This window comes from Coregonus clupeaformis, chromosome 4, assembly GCF_020615455.1.
Source record: "Coregonus clupeaformis isolate EN_2021a chromosome 4, ASM2061545v1, whole genome shotgun sequence".
Lineage (NCBI taxonomy): Eukaryota > Metazoa > Chordata > Actinopteri > Salmoniformes > Salmonidae > Coregonus > Coregonus clupeaformis.
In genome coordinates, this window is record NC_059195.1 from 13,624,448 (window position 1) to 13,640,713 (window position 16,266).

Sequence of the window (16,266 nt, forward strand, 5' to 3'; positions counted from 1 at the left end):
ATGCTGCTTCTATGCTGCTTAAGCATTAAAGAAGTCTCCAATGTATGGTACGTGGGAATTTGTTTAGCACTGGCGTGCCTGAATTAAAGCCAGCTGCAGGATGGCCGTCCATTTGAATCAATTTTCCTCTTCCTGACATCCCATTCTGTACCATCCTGAGCAGAATAGAAACAGTTTGTCATGAGAACCACTAGTTCCAAACAAGAAAGAGCACCAGTGCAATAAAATCCCTAGCAGGGGTAAGCACTTCAGGTAAAAGTGATGGACAACAGCAATGATATGGCAGCCCTAGCTCATTTATCCTGTCTTTGCTGGTTCAGCTCTTTCCAAACATACCATGTTATTCCCTCTGATGCTGTCTGTAGCTCTATCAAACAGTGGCATGGGTTCTGCTAGTGACTAAAGCCGCATAACAGGGGAACTTGAATCCCTTCCAGCTCATCTGGCTCTTATACAGTAGGCTACTCTACTGCTACTCTACTGACTATTCACTGAATGGTATTTTTATTATGATGCATTGATTTGTGCTAAATTAGATCACCATATAAAAAGGCAATGTGTTTCACAATAGTTAAATTATCCCCATGAATTGCTTTTTCTATTTTCTCCTGTCTTATCTGAAGCAGTAGAAGACATATGACATCTGTGTGTCATCTCACTGAGAATGCCACAGTGCTTGTTTCCGGGATAACAGGATCCTGTCATGTTCTGAGAGACGAATATAAGTAAGACTCAGTTCCCTCCTCAGGGGAAACATATTAATTTTGATTTTGATTTGCATTTGTTTTCGTTGCTGGTATTGACAATTCCAAACCGAGATGTTGCTGCACAGCAGGCGGCTCTGTTGAGCTCATCTGCATAAGTTGAAATACTCTTTGAGGGGGAAATTGCGTGGGTCACAGCAACTGATTCCCAATGAAATGCCAGGCAATAATATCACATCTCTCACTACTCCTCTACTTCAATCCCCAGAATTGTAAAACACTAGACATGAAAACAGGCGATAGCAGAATGTCAATCTGAAAGGACTCAGGCAATGTGGTCGAATATACCCCTTGAGATCCTTTAAGATATCACTTACGCTTAACAAAGGGCTACAGGTTAAACTCCCATTTCAGCTGCAATTATGCAAAAAAAAAAAAAAAAAAGGAAGACAACCCTCCTTTAATTAACTCCGTGCAACAACTGCTTGACAAAAAGCGGCGACATGTTGTTGAGGAGCGCTGAATGCGGATTAGGGACAGGCATATCACACACCGTGGGATGGATGAATATGACTTGTCTTTCACAATGATTACAGTCAGAGTGAATAGGAATTACAGACAATGAAAGCGATCTGTGTAATACCCCCATTCTTCACCATTTTACATACACAAATGATCTATTCAGATGAGAAAGGAATGAGCAGTGTACCATTCAGTTGTGAAAAATGGACTTGCTCACCCTGAGCACATAAGCTTTTAATTCAATAATTCAATAACACACAAGCGATTAAGAGCTTGTCTCTACCTCCACCAAATGCTTTGGGAAATGGTTCCACTTGGTTGAAAGCTATTGATGGGGAAAAACTCTGAGAGCATGTCATAAACAATATTGGGAGAGTACTTTCCCCTAAAGTTAAAAACACCAGTCAACATTAGTCTTCCCATTGAGCGTCTCTTTTTCGAGTCCTCCTTTCGTCAGGTCAAGTTTTTGCTGACAAAGACATGGAAATTGGGTGTGTACATGGAATCATTTTCTCATAAGAATGATTGAAGTGTTGAAGTAACAACATTTTCAGCTGATATGGCTCGATAAGAAAAACTTCAGTATCGTAGGACTTATTTGGACTCTGACTTACTGTATCTTAAAATATTTCCAAGACTGTGGACTCTAGAGGCTTTTGTAAACCCTCAGGATTGCACTAGGGCACCGAGAGTATTTATTCACAATGTGTTAATGTATTGTGAAAGTAGACATGGCAGACAGGAAGTCAACTGAAAAAGCAGTGGTGTTAAGTCTCTTACTCTTAGAAGATCATGACACTGTTGACTGCATATAGTTTTCAGCCTCACCCCTGGGAATTAACACCCTTTTTATAGACCCTGTCTAACGCAAGAGAGATGGAGGGAGTCCACATCCATCCTTTCTTAAGTGCTTGTTAAAATTGTGTTACTGATGGCTTTTTCCTCTGGGAAGTGTTCAAATACAGCTCCAACCTGTCAATCAACGCTAAGTGTTCCAGACCAAGAGAGGATAGAAAATCAGGAAAGTTTCAGCTCAACCTCTGATGGGCTCCTTTATGGGGTACCTCATCTGTGCTTCCCCTCTTCAGAGACAAAGTGGGACAAAATCTGAATGTAGGCTACAGTCAGTGTTAGGAGTAGTGAACTACATGTAATTCAACTAGTAATTTAACTACATTTTGCAGTAGCTTGGTGGTAGTTGAACTAAATTCAAATCTAGGTAGTGTTTTCAGTTGTTAATTACTTTTTTGTAACTACTGGAACTACACACAACTATTTTTGAGAAAATAAAATATGGTTGAAGTAGGCAATCATGTCCTTTCTTTTTCAGCATCAGACCTGCCTAATTCTCACTTAATACATCGTTTTTGTGTTTAATAGGCCAAATTACACATTCTGTTAACATCTGACTCCAGAGTGATCTGTTCTTGAAATTTGTAGCCTATGACATTTCAGATTTCGATATGATAATTTATCACAAAGTAGTTTGGATGTAGTGAACTATGTTTTCAAAGTAACTTTAGTTAAGTAAGCTATTTTCTTCTTATGGCTAGCTTTAGTTTAAGTTAACTTCTTCCCAAGTGAAGTAACTGGTAGCTTGGTAAACTATATTTTCAGAGTAGCTTCAGTAACACTGTACAGTAAGAAGGTTCCTCTATCACAGCATGAAGGCTTACAAACCCTCTATCCGAGGTGACTTGCCCATCAGGTGCATGTGTCTGCTATGACAGATAAAAATACATATTATAGAACAATAAGACTGGAGCCTTGAACCAATACACAGTTTAGTAAATCAATATACTGTTTAGTGTAACACAAAGCTTGGCTGCCAGACTAGAATGACACAAGTAGAATAGAATGACCTGATTACGTGCTGCTTCGTTGACTAGGACTGTGCTATCCTGGTAAGATAAAAGGTGCTTTCTCACAGGATGCAAGATAGCAGGCGTATTATGAAGAAAGACAGTACGCCTTTATATTGTTCTAACGTTGACGGAAGGTTCATGCTTTTATGGAACTTTTCAATGATGTGCTCCATCAAACTATGTCTATATAAAGTCTACACTTTTCTCCTCTCCCATTTTGACAAAGCGATGTGCATAACAACCATTCATCTGAACCTTAATGGTGGAGCGAAAAGACAAGTCCATATTCATGTGACCTTGAACTGTCAGAATAATATTCTCTGACAAACCTGATATGACATTTGAAGTGTCCCAAGTTATTCTGTGAATGGAGTTCAATCATCACATCATTAATGGCTTTGGAGTGGAGCCAGTCACTCATGACACTGTGCTTTATAGCTTTGCCGGAAATCTCAGCTCCGAAATGAAAGGGTCGTAGATATTTACCATGGAGCCATTTTCTGACCAGAGGCTAGGTTTGATTAATGACTGTCTTTCCCTGCAAAGTCACCTGGGTAATTCAGAGGAATAATCATCTCATGCATGTGAAACCAGACAGCGGCCACAGAGAGGGAAATTAGCTGCTGCAGTGTGTTCACAGACACGAATGGCAAATTAATCACACATTTCAATGATGTCTAAATACTAGGACTTTTTTTTCACATCAAATGTTTGTTATTTCAATTCATAGGATTCATACAATACACCATACAGGGCATTTGGAAAGTATTCAGACCCCTTGACTTTTTCCACATTTTGTTACTTTACAGCCTTATTCTAAAATAAAAAATAAAATTTAAAAAGTATCAATCTACACACAGTACCCCATAATGACAAAGCAAAAACAGGTTCTTTGAAATTTTTGCAAATTTATTAAAAATAAACAATTGAAAGATCACATTTACATAAGTATTCAGACCCTTTACTCAGTACTTTGTTGAAGCACCTTTGGCAGTGATTACAGCCTCAAGTCTTCTTGGGTATGACACTACAAGCTTGGCACACCTACAGTACCAGTCAAAAGTTTGGACACACCTACTCATTCAAGGGTTTTTCTTTATTTTTACAATTTTATACACTGTAGAATAATAGTGAAGACATCAAAACTATGAAATAACACATGTAGTAACCAAAAAAGTGTTAAACAAATCAAAATATATTTTAGATTTTAGATTCTTCAAAGTAGCCACCCTTTGCCTTGATGACAGCTTTGCACACTCTTGGCATTCTCTCAACAAGCTTCACCTGGAATGCTTTTCCAACAGTCTTGAAGGAGTTCCAACATATACTGAGCACTTGTTGGCTGCTTTTCCTTCACTCTGCGGTCCAACTCATCCCAAACCATCTCAATTGGGTTGAGGTCGGGTGATTGTGGAGGCCAGGTCATCTGATGCAGCACTCCATCACTCTCCTTCTTGGTCAAATAACCCTTACACAGCCTGGAGGTGTGTTGGGTCATTGTCCTGTTGAAAAACAAATGATAGTCCCACTAAGTGCAAACCAGATGGGATGGCGTATTGCTGCAGAATGCTGTGGTAGCCATGCTGGTTAAGTGTGCCTTGAATTCTAAATAAATCACAGACAGTGTCACCAGCAAAGCACCCCCACACCATCACACCTCCTCCTCCATGCTTCACGGTGGGAACCACACATGCGGAGATCATTCGTTCACCTAATCAAACATCTCAAATTTGGACTCATCAGACCAAATTACAGATTTCCACCGGTCTAATGTCCATTGCTCATGTTTCTTGGCCAAAGCAAATCTCTTCTTATTATTGGTGTCCTTTAGTAGTGGTTTCTTTGCAGCAATTCGACCATGAAGGCCTGATTCATGCAGTCTCCTCTGATTAGTTGATGTTGAGATATGTCTGTTACTTGAACTCTGTGAAGCATTTATTTGGGCTGCAATCTGAGGTGCAGTTAACTCTAATGGACTTATCCTCTGCAGCAGAGGTAACTCTGGGTCTTCCTTTCCTGTGGCGGTCCTCATGAGAGCCAGTTTCATCATAGTGCTTGATGGTTGTTGCGACTGCACTTAAAGAAACGTTCAAAGTTCTTGAAATTTTCCGGATTGATTGACCTTCATGTCTTAAAGTAATGATAGACTGTAGTTTCTCTTTGCTTATTTGAGCTGTTCTTGCCATAATATGGACTTGGTCTTTTACCAAATAGGGCTATCTTCTGTATACCAACCCTACCTTGTTACAACACAACTGATTGGCTCAAACGCATTAAGAATTATAGAAATTTCACATATTAACTTTTAACAAGGCACACCTGTTAATTGAAATGCATTCCAGGTGGCTACTTTGAAGAATCTAAAATCTAAAATATATTTTGATTTGTTAAACATTTTTTTGGTTACTACATGATTCCATATGTGTTATTTCATAGTTTTGATGTCTTCACTATTATTCTACAATGTAGAAAATAGTTAAAAAATAAAGAAAAATCCTTGAATGAGTAGGTGTGTCCAAACTTTTGACTGGTACTGTATATTTGGGGAGTTTCTCCCATTCTTCTCTGCAGATCCTCTCAAGCTCTGTCAGGTTGGGAGGGGAGCGTCGCTGCACAGCTATTTTCAGGTCTCTCTTGAGAGATGTTAGATTGGGTCCAAGTCTGGGCTCTGGCTGGGCCACTCAAGGAAATTCAGAGACTTGTCCTGAAGCCACTCCTGCGTTGTCTTGGCTGTGTGCTTAGGGTTGTAGTCCTGTTGGAAGGTGAACCTTTGCCCCCAGTCTGAGGTACTGAGCGCTCTGGAGCATGTTTTCATCAAGGATCTCTCTGTACTTTGCTCTGTTCATCTTTCCCTCGATCCTGACAATCCTCCCAGTCCCTGCCGCTGAAAAACATCCCGACAGCTTGATGCTGCCAACACCATGCTTCACCGTAGGGATGGTGCCAGGTTTCCTCCAGTCGTGACGCTTGGCATTCAGGCCAAAGAGTTCAATCTTGGTTTCATCAGACCAGAGAATCTTGTTTCTCATTGTCTGAGAGTCCTTTAGGTGTCTTTTGGCAAACTCCAAGCGGGCTGTCATGTGCATTTTACTGAGGAGTGGCTTCCATCTGGCCACTCTACCATAAAGGTCTGATTGGTGGAGTGCTGCATAAATGGTTGTCCTTCTGGAAGGTTCTCCCATCTCCACAGAGGAATTCTAGAGCTATGTCAGAGTGACCATCGGGTTCTTGGTCACCTCCTTGACTAAGGTCCTTCTCCCCCGATTGTTCAGTTTGGCCAGGCGGCCAGCTCTAGGAAGAGTCTTGGTGGTTCCAAACTTCTTCCATTTAAGAATGATGGAGGCCACTGTTTTCTTGGGGACCTTCAATGCTGCAGACATTTTTTGGTACCCTTCCCCAGATATGTGCCTCGACACAATCCTGTCTCGGAGCTCTACGGACAATTCCTTCGACCTTACGGCTTGGTGTTTGCTCTGACATGCACTGTCAACTGTGGGACCTTATATAGACAGGTGTGTGCCTTTCCAAATCATGTCCAATCAATTTAATTTACCACAGGTGGACTCCAATCAAGTTGTAGAAACATATCAAGGATGATCAATGGAAACAGGATGCACCTGAGCTCAATTTCGAGTCTCATAGCAAAGGGTCTGAATACTTATGTAAATAAGGTATTTCTGTTGAGTTTTTGTATAAATTTGCAAACATTTCAAAAAAACTGTTTTCACTTTGTCATTACGGGGTATTGTGTGTAGATTGATGAGGATTTGTATTTATTGAATCAATTTTGTAATAAGGCTGCAACGTAACAAAATGTGGAAAAAGTCAAGGGGTCTTAAACTCTCACAACCCAACCCAGCAATCTGATAGCATATGTAAAATATATTGTGAAATAAAAGCACCTATAAATAAACATACAGTACGTTATATAGTACATTTATTGAATAATACATCACAATACATATATCAGAAATAGTTTCAAATTATCCATTCATGGATGTACAGGTCTATTGGATAAGAGTTCAGAAATGTCTGCTGCTGCTTTTTTCGACCTGGAAAAATACTAGGACCTTTTGACATCCATCACTGTAATTGAATGGCACTCATGCCCATACACCCTCATGGTATGACTCACTCAGCTAAGGCAGTACTTCATATTATTGCTACTTTTAGGTGCTTTTAAAAGTTTTTGCCTTTACTCCGGAATAGTCTTACTTTTACCCCTGCATAGTTCAAACTTCTTTAAGCCTCTCCGAACGTTCCCCTTTATTTCCTTTGAATGCCGCAAATAAACATGGCTGCTTTCCCTCAACCCCAATTTAAACACTGCATTCCCTCCCATCTCACTCCCATTGACTGGCCAGTGCCTTTGAGACTCCGGCAGCAGGTCCCCACTAGAAGTGTTAACGGCAATTAAACCCATGGCACCGCTCTGTCACTCTCCAGTTGGGGTGACACATGAGTGATAACAGAGCCCCCTTACCTTCAGCTTTCATCTGACACAGATTAAATGGCACTGGACCCTTGCTTTTCCTGACATTTGGCAGAAATCGATTGCAATTTAATCACTCAGAGAGGTGCTATCAGCCATGCTTACCACAGCTGTTTCCATGTTAACTGGACTAAGAATTGAGCACTGCTGTGGAGATGAGTCGCCTGATAATAATAATAATATGAAGAAAATAACGTTTTATTTATTTTTATTTTTGTGTACTTGTTTGACATTTTACTGCACTGTTAGGAGCTAGTAAAACATCTGCTAAACTGTGTACGCGACCAATAAACTTGTATTTATTTATTTTTGGATAATAACTTTATTTGTATAGACCATTTCAATACAAGTAACAAAGCATTTCACATTATAAAATAATAAAATAAAAGTACTAACAAAGAAGCAAAGACAGGAGAAAGGAGAATGAAAAAAGATAGCTAATTAAAATCATACATTGAAATCATTGTCACGATCGTCGGGAACAGAGGAGGACCAAGGCGCAGCGTTGAAGGCGAACATACTCTTTTATTAGTGATTACACGAACAAAACAACAAAACGATAACCTGACGTCCACGGTCTAACACAAACCACACTGGAACAAGATCCCACAAACCACTGTGGCAAACAGACTGAATAAATATGGTTCCCAATCAGAGACAACCAGCAACAGCTGACACTAGTTGCCTCTGATTGAGAACCACTCTGGTCAACATAGAAATACACCAACTAGAAACAAGGAAACTCACACCCTGGCTCAACATACAAGTGTCCCCAGAGCCAGGGCGTGACAGTACCCCCCCTAAAGGCGCGGACTCCGACCGCGCCAACTAAATACCACAGGCGGCGGATCCGGCTCCGGGCCTGATCCCCACTCCCTCTCTAACCCCCCAAAGTACCCCTGGTCCGGTCTGACCCTGCTGACCGGAGCTGAACTGCACACTGGTGGAGCGGATTGCTCTAGCTCCGGCGTGAAGCAGCTGACCGGTGCCGGACCAGGCCCCGGTGGAACAGGCACGGGCTGTGCCGGACTGACGACGCACACTACTGGCTTGGTGTGGGGAGCAGGAACGGACCGGACCGGGCTGGCGACGCTCACCATAGGCTTGGTGCGGGGAGCAGGAACAGGCCGGGCCGGGCTGGCGACGCGCACCATTGGCTTGGTGCGGGGAGCAGGAACAGGCCGGGCCGGGCTGGCGACGCGCACCATTGGCTTGGTGCGGGGAGCAGGAACAGGCCGGGCCGGGCTGACGAAGCGCACCACTGACTTGGTGCGGAGAGCAGGAATGGACCGGACTGGGCTGGCGACGCGCACCACAGGCTCGGTGCAAGGGACAGGAACAGACCGGACCGTACTGGGGACACACACCACTGGCCCTACGCAGGGATCAGGAACGGGCCGGACCGGACTGGTAACACACCCCAGTACCTCTCGCCGTGCCTCTACACCTTCCTTCCCCTCTTTGACCAGTGGCACCCGTAACCTGGCGGCCTCCTCTGCCAACCCGCTGGGCCGCTCTACCGCGGTCTCCTGCTGCCCCGTCGTCCACGGCGTGAGCCCCCCCCTAAAAAAATTCTGGGCTTCTCTCCTACCCGTGGACCAGGTCTCCATATTTTTCGCCAGCCTTTCGCCCTTCTGCTTCCACGTCAAGCCCCTCTCTTCCTCACACGGCTTGACCCAGTCGAGGAGGCGAATGAGATCCATTAGAGATCTCCCTGGCGATGGCTCCTGGACACGCTGCTTGGTCCAGTCTTGGTGGGATCTTCTGTCAAGGGTTCTGATGCGAATGTGGTGTGGAATCAAGTGCAGGACACAGGAGCTCAGTCAAACTTGACTTTACTGGAAAAGCACAAAACAAACGGGTCAAACTAACCCGGAGGCGAACAATACGCAACAGTGCGTAAAATACAAAAACCGACTACGCACGAACAAATGTGCGACGGTAATAACTAGTGTCTGTCCAAACAACAGTAGAACACCAACAGACAGGAAAAACAAATACACACAACACATGACAGAAACAACGAGAACTTATAGGACACCTAATCAACACTAAACATGAACAGGTGTACTAAACAGACCAAACCAATCAAACATCGAAAACAAAGAACGGTGGCAGCTAGTACTCCGGAGACGACGACCGCCGAAGCCTGCCCGAACAAGGAGGAGGAGCAGCCTCGGCCGAAACCGTGACAATCATGTATTAAAAGCATCTTTATAAAAGTGTCTTCAGCAGGGATTTAAAAAGAGACACTGAATCTGCAATCCTGATCTCCTCTGGCAGACCATTCCAAAGTCTAGGGGCCCTAATGGAAAATGTCCGGTCTCCTTTCGTTTTCAACCTAGACTTTGGAATGGTCAACAGTGCCCTGCCAGAGGATCTCAGGCTGTGTCCTAACTCATAGGAGGATAAAAGATCAGAGCTATAGGATGGGGCTAAACCAAGCCTTAAACGTGATTAATAACATTTTAAAATCTATTCTAAAAGTGACTGGTGGCCAGTATAGAGAAGCTAAAATAGGTGTGATATGGTTACATTTTCTAGTTCCTGTTAAAAGCTGAGCTACAGCATTTTGAACTAACTGTAGACGACAGAGTGATTTCTGACTGAAAAAAAGATTTACAGGAAATAAAGCATGTATAACTTTCTTCAGATCAGTGACTGAAATAAAATACTTGACTTGAGCTATATTTCTTAGATGATAAACGCAGGACTGGACAACCTTCTTTACATGCAGCTTGAGGTTTAGGTCAGGGTCAAAGAAGACACCAAGGTTACATTGGTGGACAAATGACCAGGGTTATTGACAGTCTGGGTTCTAGCAAGGTGGCGGCCAAATAAAACAACCTCTGATTTCTTATCATTGAGCTGGAGAAAATTGTCAGACACCCAAAATTGGATGTCAGCAAGACACTTGTGAAGGGCAGCTAGGCTAGCTTGGTCACTTGGTCTGATTGGTAAATAAAGCTGTGTGTCCTCTGTAGCTCAGCTGGTAGAGCACGGCGCTTGTAACGCCAAGGTAGTGGGTTTGAACCCCGGCACCACCCATACACAAAAAATGTATGCACGCATGACTGTAAGTCGCTTTGGATAAAAGCGTCTGCTAAATGGCATATTATTATTATCAAAATAGCAGTGAAACTGAATGTTATGATTGCAGATGATGTCACCAAGGGGAAGCATATACAGGGAAGAAAGTACACACGCTCACTGAGAAACGTGTGCCACGTAGATATGACCTGAACCAGTCGAGGGCAATGGCGGAGTTTCCACCAACCTCTCCAGCTGGTCAACAAGGATGTTATGATTAATAGTATAAAACATGGCACTGAGATCCAAAATAACTAGAACAGAGCATTAACCAGCATCGGCAGCCAACAGAAGGTCATTACTGACTTTCAATAAAGCAGTTTCCATGCTGTGAAGTGAGCGGAAGCCCGACTGGAATTTTTCAAATAAGTTGTTCATACTCAAATAAGCCACCAATTGCTTGAAAACAACTTTTTCTAAAAGATATAGATCTATAATTACTCAGTAGGGGTCTAGATTGGGGTTTTTAAGGAGAGGTTGGACCAGAGCAGTTTTATACTAGGCTGGAAAGGAGCCAGAGGTCAGGGAGCTATTTACAATAGACAGAATGTTGGGACCAACAGTAGGCATAACCTCTTTTAGTAGTCTAGTAGGGATCACGTCCAAGGGGCAGCAGGAGTTCTTCATGTGAGCTACAGTATCAAGAAGGGACTCAAAGGATATTTGCTCAAAGGAGGAAAGGGAAGCAGTTGACAGTCTCAGAGTAGTTGCCTCAAGTGCCTCCTGACCAGAAATGCTGGTATGGTGTCGGCTACTGTCAATCTTGGATCTAATATTTTTTATGTAAAGAATCGTTAAATCTGTTCACAGAGATCACGGGATGCGAGCGTATCAGTGTTAGGGGGGGCACCAAGAACACGCTCAATTGTCTTAAACAGAATTTTCGAGTTGTGGGAGTTCTCAGAGATCAGGGTAGAGAAGTAGTTCGCTCTTGCATCTTTAACAGCAACATTGTATTTTCTCATCAGATTCTTCATTATCTCACAGAATACTTGAAGTTTGCAGGCCTTCCATTTACATTTAGCATTTCTAGACTAGCACAAACAGTACAAGGCAGTAACAGTCGTAGAGTTGCTAATATATTAGGCAGAGTCTTATTTGCCAGTGGTCTAAGGCACTGCATCACAGTGCTAGCTGTGCCACTAGAGATCCTGGTTCGAATCCAGGCTCTGTCGCAGCCGGCCGTGACCGGGAGACTCATGGGCAGCGTACAATTGGCCTAGCGTTGTCCAGGGTAGGGGAGGGAATGGCCGGCAGGGATGTAGCTCAGTTGATAGAGCATGGCGTTTGCAACGCCAGGGTTGTGGGTTCAATTCCCACGGGGGACCAGTATGAAAAAAATATGTATATGTATTCACTAACTGTGAGTCGCTCTGGATAAGAGCGTCTGCTAAATGACTAAAATGTAAATGTAATAATGTTCTCTCAAACTCTTTTCATTCCCATTCTCACCGCACTAGGATGTAACACAGAGACAATTCTTCATTATCTATTTTTGGCAGTCCTTATCTCCTCTTTCACACACTCTGATGTCAAGTAATTATCCCTGTATCCTTTGAATTTAAAATTTAACATGCAGTACAGACTCACTTTCTCTTTTTCATCTCAACTGTTACATAGTGACAACTGTAGCTCTACAAGAACATACTTTCATGCATACATCCATGTTTAATTTAAATATTGAATGTGTCATTGTGCATGGCAGCTAGAACTCATGTTAATGGGTTTAGTGAAATTACCCACCAATAAATAGCCTTAGTTCCTTGGGTTTTATGTGGAGAACACACATAACAGTATTGGTGATGTACAACTGTCTGAGTCCTGTCTGCCATCACATATTACTCTGGGAAATGCCTCAGGCTGTACATCTATGATGTGAAAATGAAAGCAACTCCATAACTGCTTGGATGGTGCATGGTCTGATAAACGTGAAATAAATATCTATGCTGTTTATGTCAGCTCAGCCTGTTTTCCATCCTGTTTTATAACAAAATCCACGTGGGAGGAAAGGAGAGGAGGTGAAGGAGACGGTCAGTTGACTGAGAATCACTGGAGCGTAACGAGAACATAACACCAAGCTGCACCAAATACACACGCACGCACATGTACACACACACACACACATATATATATACACACACACACACACACACACATACACACGCGCACACACAGTGGATACACTTTTCTGGATAAAACAAGCAAGCAACCAAAAAAAAAAGATAAATCGGTCTCTGTCTAAGATTAAATTAAATACGATTGAACCGGAACCGAGAAAAAACAGAAAACCTTTTAAAAACAAAAAATACTTCTAAATGTAACCCTATGGCATAGCCTGAACCTCTAATAGAGCTTCATAATAATGCTCTCATTAAATGATGGTATTGTGAATCCTCAGGTTCAGACGGAGAGCAAACGCTGTCATAAAAGCGATGTGTGTTATCGTGTTACCGTGGCAACATCATAGAGACCTGCGTTTGAACGCTGGAGCTGTAATCACCGGCCTGTTGTGTGCAGTCCCCAATGCTTCCATCCAGAGCTCTCTGGAATTAAAGGGACACTGCTAAATAAAGCTAGTCTCGCAGCACACTGATGTCACATCAGTTTAACCATCCTCTAGCCACCTCACTCCTCAGATGTTGTTGTGACCTGCTCCTTCAGGAGCCACAGTTATCATCTATACCAATATAGTACACAGTGCCACCACAGTGGGTGGTGCTGATATCACAGGAGGTTGGTGGCACCTTAATTGGGGAGGATGGGCTCGTGGTAATGGCTGGAGCGGAGTAGGTGGAATGGTATCAAACACGTTTTCAATGTGTTTGATGCCATTCCATTCGTGCCGTTCCAGCCATTATTATGAGCCGTCCTCCCCTCAGCAGCCTCCACTGACAACTCTACTAACAGCAGACAGAAGCAACAGATTGTCACAGTTGCTATGCTAATTTCCTGTATTACCTTTTTCAGACAGAATCTATGGTATGTAACATGTAAAAAAAAAATTAAGGCAATGTTTATATGACCCCCTTTCAAACTGTCCCTTATTTGCCACTTTCTTGCCGGTATACCCCTTATAAACATCAAATCAAATTTTATTTGTCACATGCGCCGAATACAATTGGTGTAGACTTTACCGTGAAACGCTTGCTTACGAGCCCTTCCCAACAACGCAGAGTTTAAAAATAGAAAAATTGTAACACAGGAGGAAAAAATTAAATACACAAGAATGGAGCTATATACAGGGAGTACCAGTACCAGATCAATGTGCTAAGGTACCAGGTATTTGAGGTTGATATGTACATGAAGGCAGTGTAAAGTGACTAGGCATCAGGATAGATAATAATAAGAGTAAAATAATAAACAGAGTAGCAGCAGCAAATGATGAGTGTAAAAGTGTGTGTGTGTGAGTAATGTGTATGTTTGTGTCACAGGAGGTTGGTGGCATCTTAATTGGGGAGGATGGGCTCTTGGTAATGGCTGGAGCGGAATAAGTGGAATGGTATCAAATACATGAAACACATGGTTTCCATTTCCTCAGCAGCCTCCACTGGTATGTCTGTTTGTGTTATGTCAGTCTGTGTGTGTGTTTTATGTGTGTGAGTGTATGTAGTGTATGTGAATGATCCCAGTGTAACCGGCACCGGTGAGGGGTGGGAGTAGCCTAGGGGGGTGTGCCGATCTGGCTATAGCCTACTTCTTGTCTTTGTAATCGTATCTGTAATTGACCGTTGATAGTCTGATCCAGGGCTCCAGACTGTAACCATCTAGTCGCATTCTGCGACCCTTTGACTTGGCTGTGCGAGTTACATTTTTTATTGGTCACATCAGTGCGAGCTGCACATTCTACATAAGTCACTTCTCTCCAAACATCCTATCTTTTGGGCAGCTAAAACCACGATTTGGTCAAACAATAAAGTGCATTAACCTCAAGATTTTTTGTATTAAAGTGACTTCCCTGCCCTTGTGCCCGTTTCGCTAGGGCCTGCTGCTGTGATGAGCAATCCATTATCACTTTGTCTCCCCCATCTGTGTTCCAGGAGAGAAAAATGTGTTCTGATTGTATAAAATGTCTAAATGCAATTTTGGGGAAACACAGCTGGTCTCAGCTTTCTGTCATTTTCATTTCTCAACTCCAGATATTGAGCTCAGTAGCAACTATTTTACAACAGAGATATTTGATATGGCTAGGAGATACAGAGCGTGCGAAACGCACATTCTACAACTGCACATTTAGTTTTTTACTGTTAGATTAATACATGGCTACTAGCAGTAGGTATTATATTTAGAGTTAGCGATCTAACTCTGAAAATGTGTTTGAGTTTCCACTTCCTCAGGTGATTAATTAGCCCCAAAGCCGGGAGATGTTTTTACGGCTCAGTTTTCATAAAGGCGAATTTTCTTAACGAAAATACCACAATCATGACTACCTCTATTGGCAGGTTTTACTGTACCACATTTTTTTCCCTTTACACCTTTCGGTATTAAAGAAAAGGCGGTATAAAGAAGACGGTATGATAACGATTGCGGGGTTTTGTCAAGGTATAAAATAGGTATATTTCTCTCCTCTGAGAGAGTCCACTACATTCTATGACCTGGCAGAGATGTTTTCCCTTTCTTGACTCAATTTGAGGTTATATCTTACTAACCACATTCTCACTGCTTCCCAAAATGTACCACAATGCTCCAATTATGGTTGTAAATCATTGTGTTTGTGTTACACTCATCTTAGACCAGACCATTGGTGTAAAGATGGATATCACTCTCCATCAGTCTCAAGGTTTTGGTATCCTTTGAACTGTATTCTACTGAATAATGTACGAAAGGTTTTAATTTTTTGGTAGGTTTTTCATTTCTCTACCAGAGCCAAAATATTGTTATTGGGCATGAGAGTCATGTCAGCATGTGAAACAGAGATAAGGTGAACATAGTATTCAATTAAGGTGAAAGGAAGCTCTACTGCTATCTCTGCACATGCAGACGCTACAGTGCAATTGACTTTAGCAAACATGTTATGACTTTATCTCTCTCACATCAATAACAAGTTGAGTAAGAACTTATAAAAAAAAAAAAAAAAAAAAATTAAGGATTCTAGCTTTAAGCAAAATGATCATTATCTGGCTAATAATGGGGGTCTTGAGGAAAAAATGGGCCGATGTGTGGGCCTTAAGGAAAAAAATGGTCCGGTATGTTAGAAATGCCAGCAACGATTTCTGGTCCCAGGTCGCCCCTAACAATGACCCTGTAATGTGGTCTAGCTGACACCATGCTCAAAGTCTTTCTGACTTCAGAGTCTGGAAAGGCTGCTTGATGTTGTAGGCACGATGTGTTGATAATGAAGAGGGCTGTGCTTTTTTACTGCTTGGCTCTCTTCTGTGTCTTTCTCACTCAAACACACACGGACAGCCACACACAGCCCCCGACCGCCGCCCCTTCCAATACAAATGTTGGATTTTCAAATCCAAACAACAAGAGGTCTCAACCCCCCAGAAAAAAAATAATAATCAAAGCTCAAACAATGTTTTCACAAATATTGCACCAACAAAGGGACTCCAGTCCAGACTAGTGTGTCACAGCTCTCCCTAGCAGAGTCAAG